This window comes from Cetorhinus maximus, chromosome 23, assembly GCF_964194155.1.
Source record: "Cetorhinus maximus chromosome 23, sCetMax3.hap1.1, whole genome shotgun sequence".
NCBI lineage: Eukaryota > Metazoa > Chordata > Chondrichthyes > Lamniformes > Cetorhinidae > Cetorhinus > Cetorhinus maximus.
Genome location: NC_135901.1, coordinates 35,941,153 through 35,954,055, shown reverse-complemented (window position 1 = coordinate 35,954,055; position 12,903 = coordinate 35,941,153). Strand labels below are relative to the sequence as shown.

The 12,903-nt window shown below is 44.8% G+C and overlaps 2 protein-coding genes and 1 pseudogene across 2 annotated transcripts in view; 2 read left to right on the top strand and 1 right to left on the bottom strand.

Annotated features, from left to right (window-relative positions):
* Nucleotides 1-12,903, bottom strand: part of LOC144697978 (uncharacterized) — a 608,842-nt gene that overhangs the window by 380,731 nt on the left and 215,208 nt on the right. The window lies entirely within an intron of this gene.
* LOC144697974 (uncharacterized) overlaps nt 1-12,903 on the top strand; it is a 102,866-nt pseudogene that overhangs the window by 3,683 nt on the left and 86,280 nt on the right.
* Nucleotides 1,044-12,903, top strand: part of LOC144697496 (uncharacterized) — a 253,619-nt gene continuing 241,759 nt past the window's right edge. Inside the window, exon 1 of the mRNA XM_078569503.1 lies at nt 1,044-1,125. The gene's annotated coding sequence lies outside the window, so the exon portion shown is untranslated. The remainder of the gene's footprint in view (nt 1,126-12,903) is intronic.

The following is a 12,903-nucleotide window of genomic DNA, read 5'->3' as shown; positions in this document are numbered from 1 at the left end:
ACCCAGATGTTCTGTGTCCTTGTGTGTGACATCATCACAAATCGACAATTACACGGTGACATCATCACACATCGACAATTATTCAGTGACATTACCCCGCTCCCTGGGTATTTCCTCAACTAGGAGATTTTTCTCTGACTCCAGTGCTTCTGATATATTTCCAGCTGCAGGATCCAGCAGGAGATTTTAAAATTGAAAACTGAAATTGTTTCAGAGTTGAGTATTTTTGACCGTTCATCTACAAGTTAGAGCTTTTAGTGCTGTGCTCTGTTATCTGTGAGAGGTTTCATGGCTTTGGGGCTCGTGTGGCTCCTTTACTGTGGATCTGAATCCATGTCCATCTGTTGCTCTGTTTCACCTCTGCCGTCCCAGATCACCTCTCTGCCATTGTTTATCTCCTTCTGTCTCTCATAATGAGTGTATTTTAGCTGCGTTTGGCATTTAACTATTACTCCTGCTGATTGTGTCTAAATAAGGTTACTGCCCATCCCCTGACCATGTGCTGCTGTCTTACCAGCTTTATCTTCCCACAGTATCTTTCATAGTCAGGAATTGTTTTTCCTGCGCTTTAGTCCATTTCTCTACCAATTCTGAACTTATATTGACCTTTAAATTCTGCACTATTTTCATTCCCTGCAATCCATTCTGCACACCCTGAAATGTTAACTCTGTTTCTTTCTCTTCACAGATACTGCCTGACCTGCTGAGTATTTCCAGCATTTTCTCTTTTTATTTCAGATTTCCAGCAGCTGCAGTATTTTGCTATTATTTTATTGCAGGCGTTGCTGACAGAACCGAGTCTAGAAACACAGACGGACCAATTAAGAGCCGGTTTGTATCAGGGTGGGTGTTGGTTACAGAAGTTGTTCCCTGGCCTCCAGTGTTGGTCCTTTTTCATCAAGTCATAGAATCATTGAATGATGACAATACAGACGGAGGCCATTTAGCCCATTATGCCCATGCTGGCTCTCTGCAAGAGCAAATCAGTTCGTCCCACTCCCCTGCCCTTTCACTAATTAGACCAGCAAATATTGCCAATCCCCAGTTGCCTGTGGAGAAGATGATGTTTGACCTTCTTGAACCACTGCAGTCCGTGTGGTGAAGGTGCTCCCACAATGCTGTTAGGTAAGGAGTTACAGGTTATTCACCCAGTGATGATGAAGGAACAGTGATATATGTAAAAATCAACAACAATTTGTGTTAAAATAGCGCCTTTAATGTAATAAAACTTTCTGAGGCATTTCAAAGAACAGCATGCGTTTAAAAAAAGCATTAGAGATTAGGAATGTAGAATCAAAGGTCTCTGCTGTTGACTGAGTTCTGAATTGGCTGGTTGATGGACACTGTCACCAGGTCAGTCTGTGTTTCCTCACAGTGAGTCTGCAGTGGCGACTTGAGTCTGAGGAGGACAAGAGATTAACCTTATGAAGACAGAGTAAAACAGCACAACTGCACTTGCACAACGGCAGCAAACACAGCCTTTAAAATAAGGATGAGAATTTTATAATTTAGGTTCTCCTTAACCCAGAGCCTGTGTAGGTCAGTGAGCACAGGGGTGATGGGTGAACAAGACTTGGTGCGAGTAAGCACATGGGCAGCAGAGTTTTGGATGATATCAAGATTACAGGGAGGCTGAATGTGGGAGGCCGGCCGGGAATGTGTTTGGATAGTTAAGTCTAGAGGGAACAAAGGAATGGATGAGAGTTTCAGCAGCAGATGAGCTGAGGCTGGGCTGGAGTCGGGTGATGTTACTGAGGTGGAAATAGGCGGTCTTGGTGATGATGTGGGTATGTGGTTGGAAGCTCATCTTGGGGTGAAATATTTCACCATGGTTGAGAACAACCTGGTTCAGTCTCAGACAGTTGTCAGGGAGAGGGATGGAGTCGGTGTCTAAGGAGTGGAGTTTGTAACAGGGACTGAAGAAAATGGCTTCAATCTTCCCAATGTTTAAATGGAGGAAATTTCTGTTCATCCAGTATTGGATGTCAGACAAGTCAGGACGGTGTGTGACTTGGAGGGGAACTTGGAGGTGATGGTGTTCACATACACCTGCTACCCTGGTCCTTCTAGGTGGTGGAGGTTGAGGGTTTGGGAGATTCTGTCAGGGTTCTCCTGCATCTCTCACTTCTCTCTCGCTCTTTCTCCCTCCTCCCCTAGAAGCCCCAATCTTGTGTAGGCCCAGACTGGGTGGCAGGTTCCCTTCCCTGAAGGACATTAATGAACCAGTTGGGTTTTTATGACAATCAGCAGTTTTCATGGTCACTTTTTCCTCGTGCCGGCCCCACAAATTCCCAGATTCATTCAGCTCAATTTCACAACCTGCCTTTGTGTTTTTGTGGGTTCTCTCTCACTCCCTTTTTTCTGTTTTCAATCAATTTCACAGGGTAATAGAAGGGGAGGATTTGCTGTCAGGAAACTCATACCAAGACCTGAGAGAGTCACTTGATTCATCAGGACCTGAATATTATCAGCCTTTGAACATGGAAGCAGAAAGCGCTGCTCACGCTGGGGAGAAACCCTGTAAGTGCGGGGACTGTGGGAAGGGATTCAATTACCCTTCTGACCTGGAAACTCATCAACGCACTCACACTGGGGAGAAGCCATTCACCTGCCCTGAGTGTGGGAAGGGATTCACTCAGTCATCCACTCTGCTGACACACCAGCGAGTTCACACTGGGGAGAGACCGTTCACCTGCTCCGAGTGTGGGAAGGGATTTATTAGTTCAACCAACCTGCTGACACACCAGAGAGTTCACACCGGGGAGAGACCATTCACCTGCTCTGAGTGTGGGATGGGATTCATTACTTCAACCAACCTGCAGACACACCAGCAAATTCACAATGGGGAGAGACCATTCACCTGCTCAAAATGTGGCAAGGGATTCACTCGATCATTCGACCTGCTGACACACCAGCGAGTTCACACTGGGGAGAGACCGTACACCTGCTCTGAGTGTAGGAAGGGATTCACTAGGTCATCCCACCTACTGAGACATCAGCTGGTTCACTCAGACCAGAGACAGTTTACATGCTCAGTCTGCGGGAAGTGCTATAAAAGTTACCAGGACCTGATCGTGCATCAACGTGTTCACACTGACGACAGACCATTCAGGTGCCCTCACTGCAGGACTGGGTTCAGGCGATCATCTGACCTCATTGTACATCAGCGCAGTCACACCGGGGAGAGGCCGTTCACCTGTTCCATGTGTGGGAAGGGATTCACTCAGTCATCCAACCTGCTGAGACACCAGCGAATTCACACTGGAGAAGGGGCTGCTCACTTGCCCTGACTGTAGGAAGGGATTCATTAATTGAACCTACCCACTGAAACACCACCGAGTTCACACTGGGGAGAGACCAGTCAGCTGGTCTGTGTTTGGAAAGCGATTCACTCAGTCATTTGTGCTGCTGAGACACCAGCGAGTTGACAAGTAACAGTAAAATCCAATTACTGTAGTTAATCACATCCTGGATGGAACCATGTTCATTGGGTTCTGTTTCTGCTGATGTTAATAAACTCCAGCCCTGTTATAGAGGCTAATATTGTTGATACAAATCAATTAAATCAACTTGGTGTGAAATACGAGGTGTGTTGAATCTTTTTAATATCTCCAATATTCTGCTTCTCCCCTGTCACCTCCAACAACAAGTGTGAGGAGCTCATGGAGCTTCTTTGTCACTAAGATTGAGACAATCCGATCAGCTGCCTCTGCTGCTTCCCTCCCTTCCACTAACCCACCAGGACAAACTGTCTCTAAAGTTCCCTCTTGTCTGAGCCCTGAACCCACATCTGTCTGCAGTTTCTCTCCCATCTCCCCTCATACCCTCTCGGTGCTCATCTTGTCCATGAGGCCCTCCTTCTGCTCCCTTGACTTTATTCTCACTAAACTGCTGATTATCCAACTTCTTCATTTTTGCTGATATTGTTAATGTTTCTCTCTCTCCTGGTAATGTACCTTTTATCATCAAATCTATCATCATCACCCATCCTAAGAATAAACTCTTGACCTGACCATCTTTTCAAACTACCGCCCCATCTCCAACCTCCCTTTCCTCTCCAAAGTCCTTGTACTTGGTGTCCCCAAGGATCTATCCTTGGCCCCTCCTATTTCTCATCTACATGCTGCCACTCGGTGACATCATCCAAAAGCACCGTGTAAGTTTTCACATGTACACTGACAACGCCCAGCTCTACCTCACCACCATCCCTCTCCATTCCTCCACTGTTACTAAATTATCAAACTGCTTATCCCACATCCAGTACTGGATGAGCAGAAATTTCCTCAATTAAAAATTGGGAAGACCAAAGCCATTGTCTTCAGTCACCACTACAAATTCCGTTCCCTAACTACCGAGTCCATCCCTCTCTCTGGGAACTGTCTGAGGCTGAACAACACTGTTCACAATCTCGGTATTTCATTTGACCTCAAGATAAGTTTCTGACCACGTAACCACACCATCACTAACACCAGATATTTCAATCTCCATAACGTCGCCTGTCTCCACCCCACCCCCAGCTCATCTGCTGCTCAAACCCTCATCCATGTCCATGTTACCTTTAGACTTGACAATTCCAATACATTTCTGGCCGGCCTCTCACATTTACCCCAGCCCACATGGAAACATGAGATCATCCAAAACCCTGCTGCCTATGTGCTTTCTTACGCCAAGTCCTGTTCACCCTTCACCCCTGTAGCCATTGACCTAAATTGGCTCCTGTTTAAGCAATGCCTCAATTTTAAAATTCGTAACCTTGTTTACAAATCCTTCCATGGCCACGTCCCTCCCTATCTCTGTAATCTCTAGTCGCACAACCCTCTGAAATATCTGTGCTATCTCATCCCGTACTCTTTGGCATCCCTGATTTTCATTATTCCACCATTTCTGGCCGTGCCTAGGTGCAAAGTTCCAGGATTTCCTCCCTAAACCCCTCCAGCTCTCTTTCCTGATTAAAGATGCTTGTTAATATCTGCCTCTCCAATCAAGGTTCTGTCCATTTACCTGAATATCGACCCATGTGACTCGATGTCAAATGTTTCTTTATGAAAGTCCTGTGAAGGACCTTGGCACGTTTTGTTACATTAAAGGTATTATATAAATACAAGTTGTTTCTGTTTCACAACAGCCAGTTTGTGCACAGTAAGATTCCACAAAAAGCAATCAGACTAACTGATTAATCTAGTATTTTTTGGTGGTGTTAGTTAAAGCACGAATGTTGGTCCCACTGCACCAGGAGAACTCCCCTGTGGACAGGATGTGGAGTTGTTGAGCTCTCCTGAGCTGAGAGTGAAGCTGATTGAGCTGTCGGGCCTGCAGTGTACCTTGCAGAACCGTTGCCTGGGATCTTTCCTCTTAATTCACTGACTCCCAGCTGCAGTTGTTGCTGCAGTAAAATAGTAAACTTTGAATATCAATCTCAATTTAACCTTTGGAGCAAAACCAATAACTTTAAATCGGCTGCAGAAGAGAAAGAAATTTCTTCTGTTCATTTAGCGTATTTCACAGCCTCAGAAAATCCCAAAGTGATTCACAGTCAATGATCTATTTTGGAAGTAAGAATGAGGAAAAGCAGAAAAAACTAAACGGTACAATTTTAAACAGAGTTCAGCAACAGAGTGACCTGGGAGTGTATGTACACAAATATTTATATGTGACAGAACAGAATGTTATTATCTATTGCGAGGGGAATTGAATTCAAAAGTAGGGAGATTATGCTCCAGTGCACTAGTGAGACCACATTTGGATTACTGTGTACAGTATTGGTCACTTATTTAAGGAAGGATGTAAACGTGTTGGAAGCAGTTCAGAGAAGGTTTACCAGGCTAATACCTGGAATGGGTGGGTGTCTTGTGCGGATAGGTTAGACAGACTAGGCTTGTGTCCACTGCAGTTTAGAAGATTAAGAGGCGACTTGATTGAAACATATAAGATCCTGAGGGGTCTTGACAGGGTGGATGTGGAGAGGATATTTCTTCATATGGGAGAATCTATAACTAGGGGTCAGTGTTTAAAAATAAGGGGTCGCCCATTTAAAACAGAGATGAGGCGATTTTTTTTCACTCAGAGGATCGTGAATCTTTGGAACTCTCTTCCTCAACAGGGTGGTGGAAGCAGAGCCTTTGAATATTTTTAAGGCAGAGGTGGGTAGATTCTTGGTAAACAAGGGGGTGATTGTTATCGGCAGTAGGTGTGATGCAAACATCAAGTTACCATCAGATCACCCATGATCTTATTGAATGGCAGAGCAGGCTCAAGGGGCTGAATGGCCTACTCCTGCTCCTTGTTTGTATGAAATAGAGGATGGTGAATAACAGCTCGAAACCACAGTCCTCCCTCCCACTGAGATACTGATCCTTCCAACATAGAGGAATTTGGGGCAAGAGTGGCTTTGATGCTCAGATTTGCTCTGTCTCTATATGATCAGATTGATCAAGAAGCACTGGGGAAGATGCGAGGAAGATTTATTGGAATTTTGCCAGAACTGGAAAGTTATGTCAATCCACAGAGATTGAACCGGTTGAAAAAGGTTTTGTTGAGGAAAATGAGTGAGGGATGACCTGACTGAGGCCTTTAAGATAATGAGAAGGTTTGACAGGGTAGACAAGTGGAAGATGTTTCCACTTGCGAATGAATGAGAATAAACATAAGTTAGTCACAAATAAATCTAATGTCCATTTCATAAGCAACTTCATTAACCAGAAATAAAGCAGAAAATGCTGGAAACATTCGTCATATCTAGGAGCATCTATGAATTGAGAAACAGTATTAACTTTTCAAGTCTGTTCACTGATGCAGTGCAATTGTGATGTAAAGTCATAGCCTATGTTTAGCTCTCCACAGACACTATCAGATCTGATGAAAATTCCAGCATTTTCTGTTTTTATTTCAGATTTACAGCACCATATTTTCTCCAACTGTAGTCGGTTAAGAATGTAGGACTCATGATTAAAAGAGCTTGAGATCCCAGTGTGAGCTAGAAACTCATGGGCAAAATCACACCGTGAAAAGATCATTCACCGGCTGAATTGCTGGCAGTACGAAGTTTAAATGTTCTGTGCATGGGAAGAAAAGCCATTTGTTCACACCACCTGCTGAGGCTCCAGTGAGTTAAGATCTAACTGTAGGAGTTTGTTCTGCTGTTCATTACATCCAGGAGAGAATTATGGTGGAGCCATATTGAATTGAATTAATAATTTTATATCAAAAACAAAAATACCTGGAAAAACTCAGCAGGTCTGACAGCATCTGCGGAAAGGAACACAGTTAACATTTCGAGTCCGTATGACTCTTCAACAGAACTAATTATTCTATTTTTCCTTAGTTTTGTTGAAGAGTCATACGGACTTGAAACGTTAACTGTGTTCCTCTCCGCAGATGCTGTCAGACCTGCTGAGTTTTTCCACGTATTTTTGTTTTGGATTTCCAGCATCTGCAGGTTTTTGCTTTTATAATAATTTTATATCTTGGCCCTGTGGCTCCATTCGTCATCGGATCACAAAACATAATTTTCTATTTAACAAAGGAGGCTTTCAATGGCGGCGGATTTACCCAGCATTCAATGGAAGGCAGGATGTGCCCTAACCTCACTGCGAGCTCCTCACGCAGGCGCGGTACCGCTCATTGGTTGGAACATGCGCATTGCAGACTCCGACCGGAGCATGCGCAGTGCGGTCTGTACCTGGAGCTGTTCGAAGGGTCTGAGAAATGAGGAACACGAGCGAATAAATAGAGCCGGTGAGTGGGGAGGAATGGAGGCGGCAGAATGGGCGGGGAGGCTTCATGAACATCCATAGAAGGCCCGAAACTGAGAAATGAAGCGACCAGTCCCACGGTTGCACCGAATGGGACGACGACAAAAAACTGTGGCCCGAGTCTCCGCTCGGAGACAGGCCCAGGGTAACGGCCGCCATCTTTATAGGGGGCAATGTGCAGCAGGGCGCATGCGCTATCATCCTGGTCCAGGTGGCAGGAGGAGAGAATGTTGTGCATTTCTATCCTGGACTGACAGGGATAGATTTTGGAAACTCCTTTTACAGGGGGTTAGAAGGGGAGGATTTACACACAGCAAACTCAAACCAAGAGGAATGTTTGCCTCTTCTCAATTTCCATCCTGAACTGATAGTAATGGATTTTGTAAATTTCTCTATCGAGTTCCTAGGAAAGGAAGATTGACAAACGGGAAACTCAAACCAAAATCACATCAAGATCTGACAGAATCAGAAATTCACAGCAATCTCTCTTCCTGTCCCCTGGGCAAGGATGATCATGCATGTGTCCTACTGCACATTTCCCCCAATAAAGATGTCAGCTGCTTGGTTTCATCTCAAAAATAGCCTGAAAGGAGTACTTTATTGGAAGTTACAAAGTAAAGCAAACTGATTTTTAGAATATTAAACTTCAGCCCAGTTACAAGGATTATTAACATCAGCAGAAACAGACCCAAACTGTCAGAAAGAACATGGCTCAGTCCTGGATGTGATTAACAGCAGCAATAACAGCAGAATCCCACCCCTGCTGTCACTTGTGAACTCGCTGGTTTCTCAGCAGTTGGACTATCAATTAAATCCCTTCTCACACACGGAGAAGGTGAATGGCCTCTCCCCAGTGTGAACTCCCTGGTCTGTGTCTTGGAGATGATGGTTTTCCCATGCACCAGCTGCTCTTGTCCTTCCAGGTGGTGAGGAGTGACGGTTTGGCAGAATCTGTCAACATTCTTGTTGAGTTGCAGTTGGATGAAGTCCATCTTGTTTTCCTCCATTGCTCTCTCTCCTTCTCTCATGTTCTCTCTCTCTATCTCCTCTCACAGATCACAGAGTCTTGTATAGACCCAGACCGAATGGCAGGTTCCCTTCCCTGATGGACATTAGTGAACCAGTTGGGTTTTTATGACAATACAGCAGTTTTCATGGTCACTTTTTCCTAGTTCCGGCCTCTCAAATTCCTAGATTCATTCAGCTCAATTTCACAACCTGCCTTTGTGTTTTTGTGGGTTCTCTCTCACTCCCTTTTTTCTGTTATAAATCAATTTCACAGGGTATTAGAAGGGGAGGATTTGCAGTCGGGAAACTCAAACCAAACATCAGATAAGACCGGACAGATGCATTCTATTCATTTGGATCAGAATATCATTGGATTTTGAACATGGAAGTAAAAGGTACTGTTCACAGTGGGGAGAAACCGTACACGTGTTCTGTGTGTGGACGAGGATTCTGTCAATCATCTGGCCTGTCTAAACATAAGCGGAGTCACACTGGAGAGAAGCTGTGGAAATGTGGAGATTGTGGGAAGGGATTCAATTACTCGTCTGACCTGGAAACTCATCGGCGCAGTCACACAGGGGAGAGGCCATTCATCTGCTTGCAGTGTGGGAAGGGATTCACTCAGTCATCTGACCTGCTGAAACATCAGCGAGTTCACACTGGAGAGAGACCATTTACCTGCTCCAAGTGTGGGAACAGATTCACTGAGTCATCCACCCTGTTGAAACACCAGCGAGTTCACACTGGGGAGAGACCATTCACCTGCTTGGAGTGTGGAAAGGAATTCACTACATCTTCCCATCTGTTGAGACACCAGCGAGTTCACACTGGGGAGAGACCGTTTACCTGCTGCGAGTGTGGGAAGCGATTCACTCGGTCATCTGCCCTGCTGAGACACCAGCGAGTTCACAAGCAACTACAGTGAATGGATTTTGCTGTTAATCACATCCAGGACTGAACCATTTTCATTGGGGTCTGTTTCTACTGATGTTAATAAACTCCAGTCCAGTTATAAGTGTTAATATTCTGGCCAAAAATCAAATACCTAGCTTTGTGTTAAACACCGTGTGTCGAGTCTTTTTAATATCTCCAACACAAGTTAGTTCCTTCTGAAGGGCTCTCCCTCTCCCCTGTCTCCTCCACCCTCACCTTCAACAACAAGTGTGAGGAGCTCATGGAGCTTCTTTGTCACTAAGATTGAGACAATCCGATCGGCTGCCTCTGCTGCTTCCCTCCCTTCCACTAGCCCACCAGGACAAACTGTCTCTAAAGTTCCCCCTTGTCCGAGCCCTGAACCCACATCTTTCCCCATTTTCCCTTCCATCTCCCCTCATGCCCTCTCAGTGCTCATCTTGTCCATGAGACCCACCTTCTGCTCTACTGACCCCAATCTCACTGAACTACTGATCACCCAACTTCCCCGTATTCACTAATATTGTTGTCGCGGAAAACGGAATGAACACTCAGACCCAGGAGGTTTGTCTTGGAAGTCTTTATTGAATCATGATATCATGGAGAGCCCAGCAGCATACAATGGAGCTAGCTGGCACTCTGAGGAAGCATCACAGTACACACATATTTATAGTAAAAGTCGTACATTTCAAAGAGCTTGAAAGTGATAAGACTGTCTAACCTTCAATAATTAATTACATTGAGAATCATTGTCTTTGGCATACAACACACAATTAGTCTATTCTAATTTATGACTATACAGGATATTGGGGGAAGCCCATCTGGTAATAAAAAAGTGAGACAGAGAATAGATAACCATGCTTGACCTTATCTTTAGTGCTAGGGGATGTACACTCTAGAGAACAGATGACCATTGCTTGATCCTGTCTCTTTCTGTTGGGGGCAGACATCCTAGCCTTGTCTCAAGGATTCTAGGAAGCTTGTTTATGATACTCCTTTCCTGCTCAATTAGCTGGCAGCTGCAGGTGTGCCTGCTAGAACAAAAGAGGGAACTGTGCTGTAGTATTCCACTACGGTTTTAACTGTTTAACCCTTAGTTGTCCTGTAGATGCATTTTATTCTTCCACAATTGTTAACGGTTCATTCTCTAAGGTACTGTCCCGCTCTGCTAGAAATCTCCAATCATCACCCCTTCCTCAAAAAAACAAACGTTTGAACCCACTGTTCTTTGCAAACTACTGCCCCATCTCCAAAACCCCTCTCCTCTCTACACTGTTGGAAGATGCTGTCACTTCTCGTACACTGGGATTCTCAGTGTGAACAGGGTGGGATGTGTTTGGAGACAGGATGTCCCAGTTCTCCACCCTGGGATTCTCAGTGTGAACAGGGTGGGATGTGTTTCGAGACAGGATGTCCCAGTTCCCCACCCTGGGATTCTCAGTGTGAACAGGGTGGGATGTGTTTGGAGACAGGATGTCCCAGTTTTCCACCTTTAAAGGGACAGGGAGAGGACCAGCTGGGCTGAATGATGCTGCTTTATGACATCACTGCAGTGCCTAGTAACCATTCTCCCTGAGCCCTGCTCATTATGGACTGGCTTTAGCTCAGTGCTGTTACAGGGAGGGAAACAGGAGGAGGATTCGAGCCGTGTGGAGCTCAGGATTAATGGGGAGAGATACAGGATCAATTTCTACCTTACTGAGTGAGAAATGTCATTGTCCCGGACACTCCCTGTCCCTCGGTATCTGTATCCGGGGGACAGGCTGATGGGTTTACTCTGTATCTAATCCGTGCTGTGTTTGACTGGAGAGTGTTTGATTCTGACAATGATTGTTCACCTCGATGATGATGAGATAAACCCATCAGCTTCTCGCCGAGACACAGATCCTGAAAAACAAGGAGTGTCTGTAATATTTTCGACCATGTCCTTGATCCAGTTTTGAACTGCTTGCTCACATCTCTCCTCATCCTGCTTTATTCTAGTGAAAATACCCCCCAGTTTCTCCTGTCTGTCCTCAATGGAAACAGTTGAACTAAGTTAGAAACTCAAGCAAGATTTTCACAGCAGACAGGTCACCATGAGAAAACATTTCATTCCACAGTCAGTTATCATCTGGAATACACTGTCTGAAAGTTTGGTGGGAGCAGGTTCAACAGTAACTTTCAAAAGGGAATTGGAGAAATGCTTGAAGGAAAACTTTGACAGGGCCATGGGGAAACAGCAGGGGAGAGGAATATTCAGGTATCTCCTCCAAAGAGCTGGCAAAGGCACGATGGGCCGAGTGGCCTCATTTTGGGCTGTATCTTCTCCTCCGTGGTATCATCTCTGTGAATCTCTCCTGCACCCTCTCCATGGCCCTGACATCATTCCTGTTATAAGATGCGAGAATTTGACTCAATATTCTAAATGCAGCTTAACCGATGATTTACAAATTAATTTTACATAGAAAATTGGAGTAACAGGTTCAAACAGCATTTTAAACTTGTCCTTCAAATTTAAAGATTTGTGTATCTGAACCCCTTGTAACATGGCTAAAAGGCATTGAGGTAAAATGCCTGATATAATGTGTATTATGGGATAGAGAAGTTCAGCCTGAGTTAGAAACTCAAACAGGCTCTTCACTGCAGACAGGTCACCATGGCAACACTGATAAGACATTCCATTGCACAGAATCAGCTCATTGGAAACTCGAATCAGATCACGGAAAAGGACAGAATTTGTCTGTTATTAACCAAAATATAAACTGAAACCAGAGTGAGGAATAGAATAGATCAGATTATAATGTGTGATGTTCAGACCTATAATTGTGAAACTATCAGAAATAACAGAATTAACAGTGGGCAGGGGAGTTTAGGGAGAATGAGAAAATTCCTGAAGAAAAGTAACTGCTGGGAACCAGGGAATGTGTCCTTGTAAATCACAGATTAGAGAAATTCCAGCTGTCTTTTCCTCACTACCTGCCAAAACCCAGCAGAGAAGACAAAGAAGAGTCAGGGGCCAGAGCTGGATCACTACAGGTATAAAAGTGAAGGGATACTGTGTAAGGGGGCAGTCGGGACTGGAGACACCGGAGATCAAGCTCAGGTGCCTGAGGTTCCATTCAGTGGGCTGACCTCGTGTAAGTGACTGTGGACACACGGGACTTGCATGTTTACTCTGATTGATGGATCAGTGTAAGTTATGGTGGAGGACAGAGGATTGGATCAGCTTGTATTTCTTAAAATTTATTAA